This window comes from Schistocerca americana, chromosome 1 (genome assembly GCF_021461395.2).
Source record: "Schistocerca americana isolate TAMUIC-IGC-003095 chromosome 1, iqSchAmer2.1, whole genome shotgun sequence".
NCBI classification, from domain to species: Eukaryota; Metazoa; Arthropoda; class Insecta; order Orthoptera; family Acrididae; genus Schistocerca; species Schistocerca americana.
Genome location: NC_060119.1, coordinates 1041079979 through 1041101375, shown reverse-complemented (window position 1 = coordinate 1041101375; position 21397 = coordinate 1041079979). Strand labels below are relative to the sequence as shown.

Here is a 21397-nt window from a genome sequence, read left to right as displayed (position 1 = left end):
AAAGATCAAATCACTACAAGTGACGTCGGGCTTCAGTACTTGTAAACGAAGTGTTTGTCATACTGAATACGCTGGTAATAGCACTCTTGGGTTACAAATTAGACTTTAAGTATTTGTGAGAGAGAGAAATTATAAATCAAGACACATGATGATTAAATAGTGGGATTAAAATATGGAACATTGTAGGGTGTTGCTGTGGACCTGAGAGAAATGAAAAAAAAAGTATAAAATCCTAATAAAATCAATGAGTGAGCGTAAGTCCAGTTTCCACAATTTAACAAAATACACTTATATCCTCCTAGCTGAATATTATTTTTATTTATGCATGTTATCCCAAAGAAAAATCTTTCGTAGTTACATTATTTAAATTAGGCTTACATTATTTGAATTAGGCTTAGAGACTTTAACACAAATAAAGTTGTCACTACTCCGCATAGGAGAGTTTACTATGCCATTCTTTTCCTATTTCTGGAAGTGTATCCTCTTGCCCGAAGAAGAGCGGAAAAGTATCTGCACTGAGCTGTTACCAGTTTTGTCAATAGAAGTTCAGGATAAGTGGAGATAGTTCACTTGCCCCGTTATTAGAAATTAAACGTTACTTTAGTACAAGTGTTTCTATCATTGATATCACACACACTGATTTACTCATTTTTGAAAGAGGGAAGTCAGGAGGAACGATAAACTGCTCGCAGAATCATCACTTTCTCATCGTGCGATACAACAAGAAGAAGTGGCTGCTACACGGAAGTTGCCGTCATATGGCACACTCGAGAGGCGTACTTTAGCTTTTGCTGTTCGCACTAGACGACCCTTGAGCCATCATGCTTTTAATTATGCAAGCAACTTGTTGCAGGCCCTTTGACACCAAAGAAACTGACATTCTAAAAAAGAAAATGATAGGGGCTTTCCTTTCACACACTGCGTTGTACACGTCTGAAGAGGACAAGCCTAGCTCGAAACGAAGCATGCAGACCGCGATGCTACAATGTAGAAAATAATGATCGAATACCAAAACTAACTACAATTAACAACCAGAGGCAACGCGTTACATTCGTCATTCGAGGTTAAACTTTGATTTGCCGTCCTGTCTCTTTCTCCTTTCCTTCAAATCGTCATATTCTCTTGCGTTCGGAATCCACACAGACTAGGAGATAACGAAGACACCGGAGATACATTCATCTCTCATTCAGTGTGCTCTCTACATCTGACTATGCCATGTTAATTATTTCGTCTCCAGACAGTGAAGATAATCAACATGTTCAACAGTTTGCTGGACATGTTCCATAGTTTAGTCATTGTGCTATGACACTGACACATTCCCGCTTTCACTGAAAAATCCTTCGTCCCGCCTCACAACGTTTCCTGCTATGATGTTTTCTCATTTCTCTTACAGTGATTACCTTCGCAAAGCTATTTACAAAATTTTCATATTTCCTTTGTTATTCACTTCCGTTGTACATTTCTATAATTTTTTTATTATGAACTGCGATTATACACTACGCAGTATAGCTAGTTCATATATAACATTTTCTGTAAGCTATGCTATATTTCTGCAGTAAACTGCTCTTTCACTTCTTAATATTACACATTTAGCTTTGCAAAGTCTGTGGCTGTGGTGGTCTAGCGGCTGGAGAACTACTCTCAGGCTCTAGAGGGGAGGGGGGGGGGGATAAAATGTGACCGAGAGACGACGAGGCTATGGGCACAACATGCTCACCTTCCTAGTGCCACCGCTAACGAAAGTCCGCACTCTACTTGAAGCCAGGCGGCAGCCTTTTCAAAGTTTGAGCGCCACACACTTTACCTCCTACCCTTTAATAGTACATCCGAGTCGCGGTTTGTGCTAGTGAATAATGCGTATCGTTTAATATTATCCTGTGATTGCTCCTTCACTAAAAGAAGCTAAAAAAATATAAATTTCGTCGTCGTTGACTTTTATACACAGCATGTTTTTTACAGATATACAGGTGAGTAAGAAAGTTCCTGACCTTGAAAATATGAAGCATGCTTTTACAGATATTTAGATTTGTAAGAAAGCTCCTGAACTTGAAACTATGAATATGACAATAACTTTATCTTGCAACTCTTCCATTTGGTTGGTGTTTGCATGGAAAAATGACAATATGGGAATTGTGAGTCCGCCTTGATGCAAAACAATTTGTTGTGAGTTTACTTATTTATTCCCCCAAACTAGTTTCCACGACAAATATCGCCATAATCAGTGGGATCTGTAAATCTTACTTATTGTATGTTATGACGTGTTTTTAAGAACTGTTGTGGCTTTTTGCTGCATATTTTCTGTGCTATTTCTGTTGCCGTGTATGTCATCTGCAAGTTCGTAGGACGGCGTGCAGCTAATTCTAGACAGAGGAAAGTTCACACACGAGAATAGGAAGATGGCATAATGTTTTGGATCATAAAGTGCGAAAGATTTTACTTTGCTGTGTCTAGTGGCACGCCGTCTAACGAACTTGCAGATGACATGATGTACGGTACGCTGGGAAAAACGGCAACAGAAAAAAGCACAGAAAATATGCTGCAAACAGCGACAATAGTTCTTGAAAACACGTCATAACATACAGTAGATAAGATTTGAAGAACACACTGCAGATGGCGACATTTGTAGTTGTAACTTGTAATATTATTGGATTTCAGATACTTTGCTTATGACATATTTGTCATAAAAGAAAAGAACAGCCAACGAGCTGTAGTTCGTAAAGATGCTAAGCATCACAGCGCGAGAGTAAGGAGAGGAAATATTTTTTTAATGTGTGCCTATACCAAGACGCGTGTTCAGCGTTTAAACACTTTGAGCCACTGGGCGCAGATATTTAAAATCATTGCCGCAGCGCTTGATAGCAAGAAGCTGCGGAACATTTGAAAGAACAATCTATCTTTTGTTAAGAAATATTCTAGTGACTTCATTAAAACTTGTACTTTTGGTCGCCGACATGTTAAGACGTACTACATAGCATTGCTACAAGTTGTCTTTTTATTTTGTGTAAGAACTGTGAAACGACGAACAAACATTTCGGTAACTCGGTTGAGGATACAATGTACTATCGCACACGCAAGGACATTTAATTTTAAGAAGGAACGGACTGACAGAGCAGCGATTATTCGACTGCGCCATCCACAAAAGAAATATCAGATGTAAGTCATGCATTTATTGTGAATTTGTCAATGTCTAGTAGTTTAAAGCCAATCTGTTCAAAATATATTAATATTTTACGATGCAGTAATTTTCTTCTTATTCTTTTCTTTCACTAACCAAAAATGATGTTCAAATTGTATATGAGCTTTGTTACAGGTTCGCTCTTTATCGCGATGTGTCGATTGTATTTGGGAGACCACCAATGTGTTCAGCTTCCGATCTGTTAATCTTTCTCTTACGAAATTCCACTAATTTGCTTTCATTTCCATTTTTATATTCAAATAGGTCCCTTAGGTATTTTCATCGAAGATTCTGATTGCGTGAAGGCAAACCGGGTCAAAAGGTCAATTAAGAAAACCCCTTCGCGTAATCAATCCGTACGTCTCCAGAACACAATCGAGAACCGACGCATCGGTGATCAATTAATAATCTCTCTCTCTTTTTAAGTCGTACTAAAAAACTGCCACACAGGATTGCCGTATGTACGCAATCTGGTGTTAGGTTGCATTTTGCCAGTAAATATTAGCAACCAACAAATACAGCATCACTATTATTATCTACTACTATTTCTTATACAGAATAAGCAAGTTCCTAACGCCAGGAACCGGTTTGAGGGAATAAATATGTAAATAAACAACAAAGTGTTTGGCAGCAAGGTCGAATAAGACATTTGTTGCAAAAAGTCACATTCGCTACTAAGTCTTCAATTTTTTAGTTACGTTTCGCTGAAAAATTTTAAACGTTTACGGAGTCTACTACAAAAAGGCATTAAAAACTATAAGTTGTTTCAGTATTTTGAAACAAAGCACATGACAAGATTAGACTATTTTATAAAGTTCCCCCCTTCTTCAGTCTACAAAATGCTATGACGCAAGGATGACAGCACGTAGCGTATGAAATTCCTTTTATGTAAGAGCTGAGCCAAACCTTTCACCTGCTGCATCGTAAATGCGATGATGTACGGGGCACTCTCTCGGTGAAATTGTCTGCCCTAGTGCTTCCACACCCTCTTCACGTTAGTTCACAGGCTAAGCACTGATAGTATGCCGCGTTCGCATCGACCATCTCTTTATAATTATCCTGTACAGATGGAGGTGATATTTTAATTTTAACTACTGACGACGCCTTTTGCATAATTGTTTTATGCATCTTCACTGCAGGATGTGATTTTAGTAAGTGACTAAAAGTTTTTGTGCTTATAATATTTTGGTAATTTCCATGGTTACTTAAAGCTATAAGTGTTTTTCTTCTTCTATCTCAGTTATGTTGCTAAGTTGTTTGCTAATGAAGGTGTCTTCCTGTTCAGGTGTATATTTGCTTCTGAAGGTATATTTAGATATACTGAAACCGTGGTCAAGGATTTCAGTCAATCTTCATTCTGCAACTGTTTGGTTGTTATCATTTACCTTAAAGATTTTCAACAGTTGCTGCTTCAGCCATGGTTAAAATTTTGATTCTTCTGTTACATGAATAACAGTCACAGAATGTGTTACAAACCCTAAGATAAAAAAAGAAGCATGTATCACCATGCCGTTGCACATGTTTAACCACAAGACCACATCGATTACATAAGATTTCGAACATTTTTATCGTGCATCTCAGAATTCCATAAGGACTTTTACAACTGATGTACGGCTAACTGACGTTTAATTGTAACAATTGTTGCCCACATTTACGTGTTGTGATAAATTTTCAGTGCGCCGCTGCCTTGAAATGTCGCAGTGTATAATGCACAAGCTATCAATCTGAAACCCTAAAAAGTAGTGAGTGAGGAATGTCACGTGATCGATTTCCTGTTTCAGCTGAACGTCAGCCGCAAACGGTTACGGCTTCATCATTTTAGTCACCTGTCATTCTGTGGTTGTTGTGAAAGCGAGATAATACGTGTGCGAACTTTTAAGATAAGTAATTGTTGATTTTCTTAGAAATCATGCATAATAACTGCATAGCATATAACCGCGCGCACAAGCAATAAAACTGCAAATATATCTAATTCAAAGTGTGTACCTGCTGTTTAAAAATATTATCTGCTTGTGTATTTGTATATTTTTGTATTATACACCTGCACAGAAAGAACTTTAATGTGTTTGACTTAACGTGAATACATTAATTTATTATTTTCCTCTAGATTTCGTTATTTCCTTATGAGTTACCATTACCACGACCCTGAGTTTTGACTTCCAAAAACATGTCGGAGGATTGTTCACTTTCCTTCATTTTGACCGCGATGTTGTCTCCCTATGGTATTCTGATTCTCTGGTGTAACAGTGTTTGTGATTCTCTGCTTGATTATTTAAAAGAATGCAGTGTGATTGAACCGGACCAAAGTACTTGCTTTCAAAGTCTTCAGACACCTAAGATTAGACAAAAGAAGTAAATCAAGAACAGATCCTGTCACAGAAGAAGAATATAAAATCCATTTTAAAAAACAGTTGAACTAGGAATTCTCATACGCAACAGTTAACACTAACTAAAGCGATGCAAATTTCTCCTCGTTATTTGTTGCTTTGTACCTGATTATTCGGGTGACATACAATTTTTTTTATACGCTTGCTTCTTACACTCGAAGAGCAGAGCCAGTAGTTTAAGATATGACTAATTACAGAGCTTACTCCTTTTCATCCAAGAAGCAAGAAAGCTGGAAGTGGCAGAGGGGAGTCCCAAGAGTTTTCTTTTCCCCCCAGGGGGAATTTGGCTCCGACATTTGTCAGGTAAGCAAAGTAAACATCTATAAATCCATGGATGGAACCGTGTACGTTCTTATCATTTCCTGTAAAAGTTGAGTTGCCTATGCGAAAGATGTCACACCAGCTGTTGCCCGTTTTACAACGATATTTTCCTACATGGTTTCTGCTGCTTTGTTTAATAAAGTGCCGCCAAGCATGACGAAAGTGGCGGCTGAGCACACGATCATCACCAAACGACGCGCGCAAGAGATCTTTCAGGCGTCTAGCAATAAGGGGGGAGCGCCATCCTGCATAAACATCGTACGTTCCAGCAGGTGTTTATCAGCCAGGCTGAGGATGATGCGATTCTGTAACATATCGGCGTAGCTCTCACCCGTCACGGTAGCAGTTACAGAACCAGAATCACGCATTTCCTCGAAAAAAAAAGGCCCGATAACGGTAGATGTGGTAAATCCAACCCATACCGTGACTTTCTCGTCGTGCAATGGAGTTTCCACGACAGTTCTAGGATTTTCGGTAGTCCAAATTCTGCAGCTGTCGGCGTTGACAGACCCTCGGAGCGTGAAATGAGCTCCGTCGGTCCACAACACGTTACTCAACCAATCGTCATCTTCCGCCATCTTTTGAAACGCCCACACCCCAAATGCCCTCCGCTTCACTAAATCGCCAGGTAACAGTTCGTGATGCCGATGGATTTTGTACGGATAGTATCGGAGGGTACGCCTAAGTGCCAATCAAAAAGTAACGTGTGAAATGCCCGTGCGACGTGCGACTACACGAGCGCTGACTTCCCCGTGCAAAGACGAACCCGCTACAGTCTCCATTTCTTCCTGAACTGTCTCAGCAACATTACGCCTTGTGCTCGGTCGTCCACTACAGGGTCTATCGTCTAAATAACCCGTGGCTTCGAACTTCGAAATCATTCTCGCCACAGCTGTATTTGTCAACGGACCTTTACCCGTTCGAATCCCCTTCCTATGGTGATAGGATTTTAACGCTGAACTAGCACATTCCCCATTCTGATAATACAGCTTCACTAAAAGCGCCTTCTCAGGTAACGTCAACATGCTGCGACTGCTGGCGCATCTGATTCTCTCTTTTTTTTCTTTATTGTTATTTAACACCTTACATAAGGTGGGCTGGCAGCAGCACACTACGCTGCTCTTGATTCTCTATCTCATTACAGCTCCTTTTATACACGATTGTCATGCGCAGACACTGACGTTTTCCTGTCCAGCACCATCTTTAGGACATTTTGTGAACTTTGTTTTTTTTGTTCTAATAAAACCCCATGTAATTCCAAGCATGTGTGCCAATTTTTACCTCTCTATCTACATTATTCCGTGGTTTATTAAGTTTTCAGATTTTTACTGATTTTTTGATCACCCGGTATATGCACGTGGAATGTAATTGATATAAGTGCAGATATTTTTATAGGTTACTTAGGATGGTGTACTCAATAACATTACATCAGTATTCACGTAATTTGCAGAGTAATAATAATATCTATTAGAAGTTCTGTGTTTTTGGAGGTTGATTAGTACCTCCAAGTACATGAGGCAAGAGCAAGCCATTACAGCTTATTTCCCCTGGGCAGCAGATCAGGCGTTGAACTTTGGTCGCATGGACGCAAAATGCGTAGTCTATACCGAAAGGTGTAATCCACTTAGTGGTGCAGTTACGACTGTGCAGCAAACATCAGGTAGTAAGTTATGCGACGTGTTTTCTGAAAGACTGCTCGACGCAGAGAATAAACAACCAACACACTGATGTATGTTCTTACTAAGGTACCACACATACATACATTAGCACACATACCGAGTACACCATGTATCTCATCACTAAAAGCAAGGTGAATTTAATCTTGATATCAATATGAATCTATTCGGAATGGTAAAGGTATCGTAGGTTAACAATAAATAAACTAGCTCCACTCTGCAGTTATGGAATTACACGTTTAACGCATTGAAAGTTGTTACAACACAGCTGTACTCTGAGGCTGTTTTATTAATTGTTATTGTTATATGTGACTGTGTTCCCACCATTCACCATGACAGATAATGATGATGATGAAGCTTCGTTACTGGATTTCCGCATGGAGTAAGAGAAGAACCTATGATTGCTTTAATGCAAAAAAGCTTCGAAGACAAAAAAAATATCAGTAGCACTCACACCAACCAGTTTTATACTCTGCTCCACGCCACCCCCCAAGTTTCGTCACTAAAGTGTTAAATGGATCCTGCGCAAAAAGTAATTATAAGCAGGGACAGTTGTGCGTGACGCCTCCCGCGTTATAAGACCGCCGCTACGTGGATGCGGAAGCTGGGCGAAAAACAAATTCCGGTGTCCTTCTTCGTGACTGACTGAAAACGTTTCGTGGTGAGCTGCTAATTGTCTAATTATGACTGTCATCGTTTCCGCTGCTTGTAATTATAATGTCTATAATGTCAGAGAGCTGTGGGACAAGGCGTCGAACATCTTCACTGTCGTAAAAGGCTCATCCCCGACAGAGCAGAGTTCGTTAGTAGTAGGTAACTGTGGTTAAGTATGAACTACTACAACTTCTTCGAATTTATCATAAAGTAAGGGATGTTGTGCGAAACGGGACAATTTATGTCAGTTGTCAGTTCGTTGCAATTATCTTAAAACGTTCTTTTCGCTGGTAATGCTCCGATCGTTGGTACTATGAAAACTGTGAACAATAACAGTGGAAGGTCTAATTTACAAGATGGTTTTGTTCTCAGTTCAATTTTCAGTGATCTCAGTATCTTCCCTAGCCAATTTCTATTTTAAGAGAGGACTGACAGTCGTTTGTGGCGTTTTGGCGAAATGCAAAGCTTTTTGAAGCTCATGCCAAACGACCACCCATACGATACTGAAAATATTTGCCTTTCTCCTCAATTACGTGTTATAGTGTTAAATAGCTGCAGGTCATCATTTGTAAATTACTGGTTTCATAGATGTTGACTCATTAATCTTAAGAAACAGAGTCAATTAATACGTGTTTATTTTGTGAAGAAACCATCAAATAATTCACTTGCATTTTAATGGAACATGCACAACATTTTGTCAACCTGACATTGCTAACAAAATCTGTCTATTAGAAGAGGGTAGTAAATGGACGTCTGGTTCGTAAGAGAGCTGAGGACGAGCTTTCCATTTCTTCCGAAAGGCCCCTACGTAGAAACGGCATTTTTTGCATCATTTGTGGTCTCTGATGTCGTCATTATTCTTGACGTTTGCTCATGTATGACGTCGTGATGAAAGTATGTCAGATAATTTTAAAACTGGGGCAACCACAGCTAAAATAGTATGTTGTTACACTACAGGATTCTAAAACTATTCCAGTGAAACCCAATGAAATGTCCTATGTTCCACTGTAGCTTTATTTCTTCAGATCACTTATAATAAACACAAACAACCGGTTTCGCAACTATTGAGGGACCTCAGTTCCACCGACAGTAAGAGAACTGGAAATATTTGAAAACATCACCTTCGGCACGGCTCTAGCAAAGTTAAACTGTTTCTAACATTTGAACCAAATTAGCACCGGGCAAATGGTAATGTTGAGTCATGCGTCACATGCCCTGCTGAGTGTGTGTAACATTGTGAAGTCGTGGCGTGTCAGTCAGGAGCTAAGGAGACTTCTCTTCACTAGAAGACTTCTCACTGGCTGTTCGGAGAACTTCCATACATGGTAGTATTGCTTTTCCTTGACAGTTATTGGTCGAAACGCTTGAGGCAGAAGTCTCCACAGTTACTGATGGCGGAGTTGGGTGGTGGAATCCGAAGTGTGCTGTCCCATGTGGTTACAATGAGGTTTATGATTATTAATATCTGGAGGTGAAATGTGTAAATGCCAAGAAGAGTTTTACTGATCACTGGCACTGATTCCAAGATCATGAAGTGTGATAAACGTTATTACTAACAAGTGTCATGTACTGATTTACGAAAAAGGCAGTCATGTAGAATGTTGTGTAGTACGAGTATTTTGTGTGTTTAATTTTAACAGTGTTATTGGAAAAATTAGAGCGTTAATTGAAGGACGACATCACTGAAAGCTACGTGCTCTCTACTGAAAAGCAGAACTGTGTTTTCCTACAGTCACAATAGAGTGAGCTGACAAGAATCACGTGATACCACCTAATATCATGTCGGACGTCCTTTTGCACGGCATAATGCAGAAACTGGATGTGGCATCGACTCAACAAGTCGTTGGAAGTTTTCTACGAATATATTGACCCATGCTACCTCTATAGCAGTACATAATTTCGGAAGTGTTGTCGCTGCAGGATTTTGGGCACGAATTGACCTCTCGATTATTTCCCATAAATGTTCGTTGGGATTCATTTAGGGCCATATGGGTGGCCAAATCATTCGCTCGAACTGTCCAGAATGTTATTCAAACCAATCGCGAACAACTGCGATCCGGTGACATGTTCCACTGGCCAGCTGTTGTGGTCGAGCGGTTCTAGGCGCTTCAGTCCGGAACCACGCGACTGCTATGGTCGCATGTTCGAATTCTGCCACGGGGCTGAATCTGGGTGATGCTCTTAGGTTAGTTAGGTTTACGTAGTCCTAAGTCTAGGAGAGTGATGACCTCAAATGTTAAGTCCCATAGTGCTTAGAACCATTTGAACCATTTTTGAACATGGTCCATTGTCATCCATACAAATTCCGTCGTAGTTTGGGAAGTCCATGAATGGCTGCAAACGGTCTCCAAGCAGACGAATATAATAATTCCCAGGCAATGATCGGTTCAGTTGGACCACAAGAGCCAGTTCATTCCATGTAACTCAGCTTCCTGAATCCTTATCACAAGAATCACCTGAATTCAAATGACAGCTCCCTCAATGCACTGGCCTTTTATACCTTGTGTACGCGATACCATCCGTATGTGTGCATACCGCTATCTCACGACTTTCGTCGCCTCAGTGTAGCTGCAGCATCACTTCATAAAAGGAAGCACGACCGAGCATGTACTTCTGTTGCGAGCGGGACATTCAGGCCTAGCAGACGCAAGGTGAGCCATAGGACACTGCAATATGTACTTGGTGCTATACACATCCAGCTGCAGACCACACGTCTACAACTGGGCTGTTATCCCAACCCCCAGGGCACGGATTATACAGCAGAAGTGTGGTACGCTTTCATCGCTATATGGATGACACATTTGTTACCTAGCCCTAAGGATGCGGAAAATTGGAAAAGGTATTGGCTCAGATGCACGCCATTCATGTCTACATCAAATTCCAGGTGGAGGTAGAGGTAGATGGCGTGTCGGCTTTTATGCTCTCCTCCGTCGAAAATCCAATGGGTAACTGAGATATACAGCACAAAAGAGACTCATCCGTACGGGCCGATATCTGCACACTCCCTGCCAAAGCCATCCCAATAAGAACCACAGTATTCTGAAGACCTTAGTGCTTTTTTTGCGACGCCGGAAATCTGCCACAAGATCTAAGGGAAGTATTAAATTCTATCGTGAAAATGGCTATGATCCTGCTAATTTCGCAAGCCGCATCAGGCGAAGTGTAAAAGCAAAACACCTCAGAACGGTTCCTGAACACCCACAAACTTACATCTGTGTTCAGTCCCCTGCCCTTGCGAATTAAGGGAAGGCCTAAACAAGAAGGTACAGTACTCAGAACTCCTGGGACGTAAGGTACCTGTGAGATTCATTACACTATGTTGTGGTTACAGTACGCACCATACAACAATTTCCGACTTAGTGTGAGAAATGTTCAGGGCTACACTGTTCCGAAAAAAACAGCCAAGAGGGAACATATGGACATCGAATCGCATTCGACACCACCTCATTACGAGGACCAACGGCTTTTAGGGATAATGTAATAAAACAAGGCAATGAAGTTAAAATCTAGGAAAAACATTCAAAAAAGCTAGCGCCAACACTTTACTATTTTGTAGGATCCTGTAAAAGCGAGATTGAAACAGGTATGAATATCGTCTTATCTGGTGATGAGCTGAGAGCCGGTAAAGATCACGACAGGGATCGTGGCTCTATAAAGGTGAGACCAATGACTGCATGACAGTCACCACTTCATAATGAGTAAGATATTATATAAAGGGAAATCTCTGGATGAAAAGCGAAGTTGCTCTCGCGTGACACTGTTGGACAAACTACGAGAGCAGGTACTGAAGAAAGAGTGTGGACATTCTGCTGCTTAGATAACAAATTTTGCGTAGGGATCACGAGATTAAAAAAAGATAGATTTCGGCGCGGATAAAACCATTCTGTTGTTGTTGTTGTTGTGGTCTTCAGTCCTGAGATGATTTGATGCAGCTCTTCATGCTACTCTATCCTGCGCAAGATTCTTCATCTTCCAGTACCTAATACAAACTACATCCTTCTGAATCTACTTAGTGTATTCATCTCTTGGTCTCCCTCTACGATTTTTAACCTCCACGCTGCCCTCCAACACTAAACTGGTGATCCCTTGATGCGTCAGAACATGTCCTACCAAACGATCCCTTCTTCTGGTCACGTTGTGCCACAAACTTCTCTTCTCCCCAATCCTATTCAATACTTCCTCATTACTTATGTGATCTACCCATCTAATCTTCAGCATTCTTCTGTAGCATCACATTTCGAAAGCTTCTATTCTCTTCTTGTCCAAACTATTTATCGTCCATGTTTAACTTCCATACATGGCTACACTCCATACAAATACTTTCAGAAACGACTTCCTGACGCTTAAATCTATACTCTATGTTAACAAATTTCTCTTCTTCAGAAACACTTTCCTTGCCATTGCCAGTCTACATTTTATATCCTCTCTACTTCGAACATCATCAGTTATTTAGCTCCCCAAATAGCAAACCTCCTTTACTACTTTAAGTGTCTCATTTCCTAATCTAATTCCCTCAGCATCACCCGACTTAATTCGACTACACTTCATTATCCTCATTTTGCTTTTGTTGATGTTCATCCTAGATCCTCCTTTCAAGACACTGTCCATTCCATTCAACCGCTCTTCCAAGTCCTTTGCTGTCTCTGACAGAATTACAGTGTCATCGGTGAGCCTCAAAGTTTTTATTTCCTCTCCATGGATTTTAATACCTACTCCGAATTTTTCTTTTGTTTCCTTTACTGCTTGCTCAATATACAGATTGAATAACATCGGGGAGAGGCTACAACCCTGTCTTATTCCCTTCCCAACCACTGCTTCCCTTTCATGTCCCTCGACTCTTACAACTGCCATCTGGTTTCTGTACAAATTGTAAATAGCCTTTCGCTTCCTGTATTTTACCCCTGTGACCTTTAGAATTTGAAAGAGAGTATTCCAGTCAACATTGTCAAAAGCTTCCTCTAAGTCTACAAATGCTAGAAACGTACGTTTGCCTTTCCTTAATCTTTCTTCTAAGGTAAGTCGTAAGGTCAGCATTGCCTCACGTGTTCCAGTATTTCTACGGAATCCAAACTGATCGTCCCCGAGGTCGGCTACTACTAGTTTTTCGATTCGTCTGTAAAGAATTCGTGTAAGTATTTTGCAGCTGTGGCTTATTAAACTGATTGTTCGGTAATTTTCACATCTGTCAACACCTGCTTTCTTTGGGATTGAAATTATTATATTCTTCTTGAAGTCTGAGGGTATTTCGCCTGTCTCATACATCTTGCTCACCAGATGGTAGAGTTTAGTCAGGACTGGCTCTCCCAAGGCCGTCAGTAGTTCCAATGGGATGTTGTCTACTCCGGGGGCCTTGTTTCGACTCAGGTCTTTCAGTGCTCTGCGACACTCTTCACGCAGTATCGTATCTCCTATTTCATCTTCATCTACATCCTCTTCCGTTTCCATAATACTGTCCTCAAGAACATCGCTCCTGTATAGACCCTCTATATACTCCTTCCACCTTCCTGCTTTCCCTTCTTTACTTAGTACTGGGTTTCCATCTGAGCTCTTGATATTCATACAAGTGGCTCTCTTATCTCCAAAGGTCTCTTTAATATTCATGTAGCCAGTATCTATCTTACCGCTAGTGAGATAAGCCTCTACATCCTTACATTTGTCCTCTAGCCATCCCTGCTTGGTCATTTTGCACTTCCTGTCGATCTCATTTTTGAGACGTTTGTATTCCTTTTTGCCTGCTTCATTTACTGCTTTTTTATATTTTCTCCTTTCATCAGTTAAATTCAATATTTCTTCTGTTACCCAAGGATTTCTGCTAGCCCTCGTCTTTTTACCTACTTGATCCTCTGCTGCCTTCACTACTTCATCCCTCAGAGCTACCCATTCTTCTTCTACTGTATTTCTTTCCCCCATTCCTGTCAATTGTTCCCTTATGCTCTCCCTGAAACTCTGTAAAACCTCTGGTTCTTTCAGTTTATCCAGGTCCCATCTCCTTAGATTCCCACCTTTTTGCAGTTTCTTCAGTTTCAATCTGCAGGTCATAACCAATAGATTGTGGTCAGAGTCCACATCTGCCCCTGGAAATGTCTTACAATTTAAAACCTGGTTCCTAAATCTCTGTCTTACCATTATATAATCTATCTGATACCTTTTAGTATCTCCAGGGTTCTTCCATGTATACAACCTTCTTTCATGATTCTTAAACCAAGTGTTAGCTACGATTAAGTTGTGCTCTGTGCAAAATTCTATGAGGCGGCTTCCTCTTTCATTTCTTAGCCCCAATCCATATTCACCTACTACGTTTCCTTCTCTCCCTTTTCCTACACTCGAATTCCAGTCACCCATGACTATTAAATTTTCGTCTCCCTTCACTATCTGAATAATTCCTTTTATTTCATCATACATTTCTTCAATTTCCTCGTCATCTGCAGAGCTAGTTGGCATATAAACTTGTACTACTGTAGTAGGTGTGGGCTTCGTATCTATCTTGGCCACAATAATGCGTTCACTATGCTGTTTGTAGTAGCTTACCCGAATTCCTATTTTCCTATTCGTTATTAAACCTACTCCTGCATTACCCCTATTTGATTTTGTGTTTATATCCCTGTAGTCACCTGACCAGAAGTCTTGTTCCTCCTGCCACCGAATTTCACTAATTCCCACTATATCTAACTTCAGCCTATCCATTTCCCTTTTTAAATTTTCTAACCTACCTGCCCGATTAAGGGATCTGACATTCCACGCTCCGATCCGTAGAACGCAAGTTTTCTTTTTCCTGATAACGACATCCTCTTGAGTAGTCCCCGCCCGGAGATCCGAATGTGGGACTATTTTACCTCCGGAATATTTTACCCAAGAGGATGCCATCATCATTTAATCATACAGTAAAGCTGCATGCCCTCGGTAAAAATTACGGCCGTAGTTTCCCCTTGCTTTCAGCCGTTCGCAGTACCAGCACAGCAAGGCCGTTTTGGTTATTGTTACAAGGCCAGATCAGTCAATCATCCAGACTGTTGCCCTTGCAACTACTGAAAAGACTGCTGCCCCTCTTCAGGAACCACACGTTTGCCTGGCCTCTCAACAGATACCCCTCCGTTGTGGTTGTACCTACGGTACGGCTATCTGTATCGCTGAGGCACGCAAGCCTCCCCAGCAACGGCAAGGTCCATGGTTCATGGGGGGGAAAAACCATGCTAATGAATGAAATAATAGAGAAACTACCTAATATTGGTACCTAGCATCTTGCTTCATGCACTGTACAGTGGTTTCCGGAGCACATGTCTAGATGTTCATATTGGCTTAGTTAATAACGGCACCAATTTGTAAAATGTCTTTCAAGCGTTAGTCAGTCTGATCAACGATCATTTACTGACCATTGCAGCTTGTGGATAGTGACAAGAGTAGATTCGGCAGATTGTGCATCCTACTACAGAGTTACTACGATGGGATTGAAATCATTTGATTTCTCGGCTTCGGACTGGCATCATCGTTTTCATGCACGGAGCAACTGGACAGTATTTTGTCTTGCCGAAAATACATTTCTTTGTCAGCTGTTGTAACCTTCTACACAGCTCGTATGGTCGATGTATCACAGCAGAGCCAACAACCGCGCTCTTCATCCTCCCAATTGTGAAATCCCACAATATACGCACCCACCCCTAGTATCGTTCATCTATGGGGAATCAAGAAAGGATCTCTTCGCCAGCCTGAGCTTCTCCTCCATCTTGAACCACAAGTATCCAGTCACAGGGCGTCACCAAATTTCTCCGTATTCCTAATCTCACAGCATGTGATATTCGGCTAGCTCAAGTACTTGAATAATGCAACCACTGAACTACGCAGCGAGGGAAAGTTTATGCTTATTATGGTTGAAGTGGCCTCTAGCATACATTTAAACGGCATTGGTCCCCAGAGCAATGGTCTCTTGAGGAGTTGGGCAATAGTAGCTCATGTAATCGTCTCGTTAGGCACTACAGGTGGTCAGGGCAACAGTTTCACCAGAATCAAGTACTTGCGGCAGATGTTAGACGCAACAGCCAAAGTAAAAGTCATGTCCAGGATGAAATTTCCCATACTTTGCCCTCTACGAGCAGTTTCCATTCAAAATTTGTGTAAGCTGCATTATCCTTCGTGAGTTTATTACACAAACAGAGAGTATTTGATATGGAAACACCACAATAATGTGTCCCATACTGTCCCAATCATGTAGGGAAAGACCTACTTCTCCTGCATGGCAGTTATCGCTCTGCTGACCAGTGAAATTAGAACCTCAACGAGAGTGGCCGAGCGGTTCTAGGCGCTACAGTCTGGAACCGCGCGACCTGTCGCAGGCATGGATGTGTGTGATGTTCTTAGGTTAGTTAGGTTTAAGTAGTTCTACGTGGCTTGCGACAAAGGTCGACTCGTGATGCGTACAAAAAAGTGGCTCTGAGCACTATGGGACTTAACATCTGTAGTCATCAGTCCCGTAGAACTTATAACTACTTAAACCTAACTAACCTAAGGACATCACACAATACCCAGTCATCACGAGGCAGTGAAAATCCCTGACCCCGCCGGGAATCGAAGCCGGGAACCCGGGTGCGGAAAGCAAAGAACGCTACCGCATGACCACGAGCTGCGGACTGGTGCGTATACTATGTCGACATATGCAAATGGGAGTTCAGAGCAACCACCCAGAGTAGGTAGGGATGACGCCATCTATATTCTGTGTAACCTCCTCACCACGTTTTTCTATGAAATTTAGCATAACTTTACCTCCCACTCTATAAAAGTCTACGTATTACCAAAAGTATGAACACACAAACTGTTATTCGACTTCAACTCGAAGGCTAACGTTTGACTAAACAGAACCTAATTTGAACTGAACTGCACCTTATCTGAGTGCAGCTTGTCTTTATGTTAAATGCGCAACTGAAGTAAAAACAATTATCTGGCACTAATGCAAATTATCACTACCTCTAGTTTTTACAACATTGTTGCAGTAAAAAAAAAAAAATCAACAGCAAATACCAAGCAGGCAGCGGCTCAGCTAGTTTTCTGTTTGTAAATACACATTCAGACTGTTGCATGCGGTTAAGCGTAACGACGAACAATGGGGTGAGGAGACAAAATATTCCTATGAAATAATATGTCAAGACAATGATTTTAGAATGAAGTATGTATTAAAAAAAACAACAGAGTAATACTTCGCGTGATATTCACACACAACATGAGTCTGAACAATATTATGATTAACAAAATGAACAATGTTAAAAGAGATTTTCCATAAAAATCAAACAGCATAATCAGTTAACATGTTAATCCATGGCCGACCGGAGTAGCTGAGCGGTTCTAGGCGCTACAGTCTGGAACCGCGCGACCGCTACGGTCGCAGGTTCGAATCCTGCCTCGGGCATGGATGTGTGTGATGTCCTTAGGTTAGTTAGGTTTAAGTAGTTCTAAGTTCTAGGGGATTGATGACCTCAGAAATTAAGTCCCATAGTGCTCAGAGCCATTTGAACCATTTTTTTGTTAATCCATGACTCAGGGAAGTGGGTTGGTCTTTCGCTCAGTTCCGATCAGGTTAACTAGCTGACAATAATCATTCCTAGCTGCGCAATGCTGGAGCCTTTTCTCAAACTTCTCTTCAGAAATAATAACGTATTCAAAATATATATTCCTTTCACCTTTCAATGCACAGATTATACTCATCCTTGCTGTCCTTTACCACATTCTTTAAATCACAGGTCAACAGAGTACTGCTGAATTTGTCCATCACCTACCACACTTCAACTAAGAATGTATCAGACTGCGCAGGGCCAAAGACTGTGCCACAACAAGACCAAAGATTGTTTAACAGTTAAGTAACTTACTCTCTCTCTTTCTCTAACGTGCACATCGATGACATACAGAAGTCAAAACCACATGACCAACTTACATCTGTAAATCAGGAAACATTATGCTGCACGATTCTCATCTACCAGTAAGTTTTCGAATTACTTACAGAAAGCCGGCCGGAGTGGCCGAGTGGTTCTAGGCGCTACAATCTGGAACCGCGCGACCGCTAGGGTCGCAAGTTCGAATCCTGCCTCGGGCATGGATGTGTGTGATGTCCTAAGGTTAGTTACGTTTAAGTAATTCTAAGTTCTAGGGGACTGATGACCTCAGAAGTTAAGTCCCATACTTACAGAAAGTGGCAAGATCATGGTCTACCAAGACAGCGGTTTATCGTTCTCCCAATGATCGGAATCCCATGAGTATAGTGCAGATATGGAATCATTGAGTTGAGGAAGGTCGAAATCAACGACATGGAGGATTTAAGCGGCTCCACGTAAAGAGCGCCTGAGAGGGCACATTACCCGCTCAGCCGTCCATGATTGTACAGTCACGTAAAGTAATGGGCTTCTTTGCAGCAAGACAAGTAGTACCCACATGTATAGCATGAGGACGTGTAGAGCACCACGGACTGTCAGCCATTGGTTTGGGTTCCCTGAATGAACTTAAACTTTGTGTTGTGCCTTACGGCCCCCATGGGGGAAGCCTCGTCAGAGACGTCCATCGCATGAGCGTCGAGGGAAGTGATTCCAGTGATGGTTTCCCGTTGCCTTCCACTGGTGATGATGAAATGATAATGAGGACAACACAACATCCAGTCCCTGAGCGGAAAAAATCTCCGACCCAGCCGGGAATCGAACCCGAGCCCCTTGGCGTAACAGACCGCCGTCACTGAATGAGGCAGCAGTTATATGTGTAATTTGTGTAGTTCACAATTGGATTAGTCGCAGGCGAAGCAACTGTAATGGAATGAAAACTAGAATCCAGTATTCCTCCATTTATTAATCCATTTTACTAGTTTCGGTATTAGCCGTCATCAGTATCCTGGTTCAGATAGAAATCACAAGATTACATAGATACGGGGCTGACTTGCAATGAACATGAACAGATAAAGTCTGCTCACGTTCTATCCAAGTTTGCTTGCTTGATAAACACAGTAATACACATAACGGAGAGTAGTCATAAATAATAAAATCTCCTTGACTGTTTACAACAGTCTGCCAACGCTAGGGAAACTTTTCGATTCCTGCGACTGTAGAAATCACGTGGTTTCGAGGCAAAGAACTCGTCGATCCACGTTCGGAGCGCATTTCCATCGTCCGCAGCTCGTGGTCGTGCGGTAGCGTTCTCGCTTCCCACGCCCGGGTTCCCGGGTTCGATTCCCGGCGGGGTCAGGGATTTTCTCTGCCGCGTGATGGCTGGGTGTTGTGTGATGTCCTTAGGTTAGTTAGGTTTAAGTAGTTCTAAGTTCTAGGGGACTGATGACCACAGATGTTAAGTCGCATAGTGCTCAGAGCCAGCCGCATTTCCATTCGGAATGTAAGCTCCTTGAAGGTTCCTCGATAGAGAGCAGAAAAGGTGAAAATCTGATGGCGCAAGATCAGGGGAATAAGGTGGTTGCGGAATGACTTCGCAAGCCTTTTCTATATGTTAGCATAAAGGTACCATTTCTTGTCACCAGTAGAGATACGAGATAGGAATTGTCCGTGTTGTTCACGAGCCAATTGATGACGAGTAAGCAGACATGCACGCGTGGTCACCCGCAGATATTTTGTGATTATGGCTTAGAGTATTCGGTACCCATACACCCGATTTTTGAACCTTCCCCACTGCACGTAAATGTCCACGATGATGGAATTATCACAGTTCACCACGTTTTCCAGTTCTCGAGTACACTGACGTGGCTCTTTGTGGACCAATGCGTTTAAACGATTTTTATCAAGCCCCCATGGTCTTCCTAAACATGGAGAGTCACTAACGTCAAAACGATCCTCCTTAAAACGTGAAAACCATTTTCTCGTCGTGCTCTGTCCAGTGGCACTGTCCCCATACGCAGCGCAAATGTTTCTAGCTACGTCCGCTGTCGCCATTCCCCTATTGAACTCAAACAGAATAATATGTTGGAAATGTTCCGATTTCTCCTCTTGGCAGTCTATTTTCTAGCGTCTATAGCTCCACTCACTATCTTCAAATGACAACATCGCAATTTGTAAACTCGGATAGCTATAGTGAACTTTTACAAATAAAAAGTGACCATCGATAAATAATGTCATAGAAAACGCATTATCAACATGCAAAACAAAAACACTACGAACTTATGGAGTAACTTAACATAATTACGTATTCTTAGTACTATACCTTATACCCACAAGGCCGGCCGGTGTGACCGAGTGGCTCTAGGCGCTTCGGTCTGAAACTGCGCGACCGCTACGGTCGTAGGTTCGAATCCTGCCTCGGGTATGGGTGTGTGTGATGTCCTTAGGTTAGTTAGGTTTAAGTAGTTCTAAGGCACTGATGACCTCAGATGTTAAGTCCCATAGTGCTCAAAGCCATTATGAACCCACAACAAGTAAAATTATATGCGATCCTTCTTTATGTGAGTTACCGAGCATTTCGCTCTCATTTAATTATATGGCCGAAAGGGTCAGCCTTCAGGAACTGTGAAACGAACATCTTCGCCACGAGATGGGTAAACCGTCTATTGTGCTGAATGTGGCCTAAGCGCTGTAGTGTGCGAGTAAGACAGACGAGAACCTACGTCATAGGGAAACCCTTTGTGTTCGAGGAGACATAGCAGTGTTAAATATGGTGGACCTAAGATCGGCTATAAAGGGAACCATTTATGGAAAGTATATAATTCTGCAGTATTGCAAGAGATCAAGACACAGTAATTTTAATCTGCCATCCTCCATAAATTTTCATGGTGATCCCAATAAAACTTGAATGTTGATCATACCTATAATAGTTTGTGATTTACTGTTAAAGTAGAATGAACAAGTTTTGTAACAAAGATCTGAATGGTAAAATGTGAACGCTTTGGTCGATCTTAACGATCGACATTTCATATACAAGAGCATCATCAAATGACAAACGATGTAAATATCAACTCTGTAACTTTATTTGTTTAAAAGATATAGTAAATTGAAATTATCAGTATTTTCAGTTAAGCATCAGATCATCATTTCCTCCACAAAAAACACATTGAACGATGACAGCACGACACCTTATTGAATCATTAGGTAATAGAATATTTGTTGTATAGTTTAGTGGATAATAGTTACTTTTGTTCTTTATTTATTTATCAGAAAGCACGTTGGTCCATGGCTACTGGCCGTGACATTCAGAGTTAGGAAGGAAATTGTATTGGTTTC

At 41.4% G+C, this 21397-nt stretch overlaps 1 protein-coding gene across 1 annotated transcript in view; it reads right to left on the bottom strand.

Annotated features, from left to right (window-relative positions):
* The window catches only part of LOC124549434, a 96098-nt gene that overhangs the window by 29100 nt on the left and 45601 nt on the right, over window positions 1-21397 (bottom strand). The window lies entirely within an intron of this gene.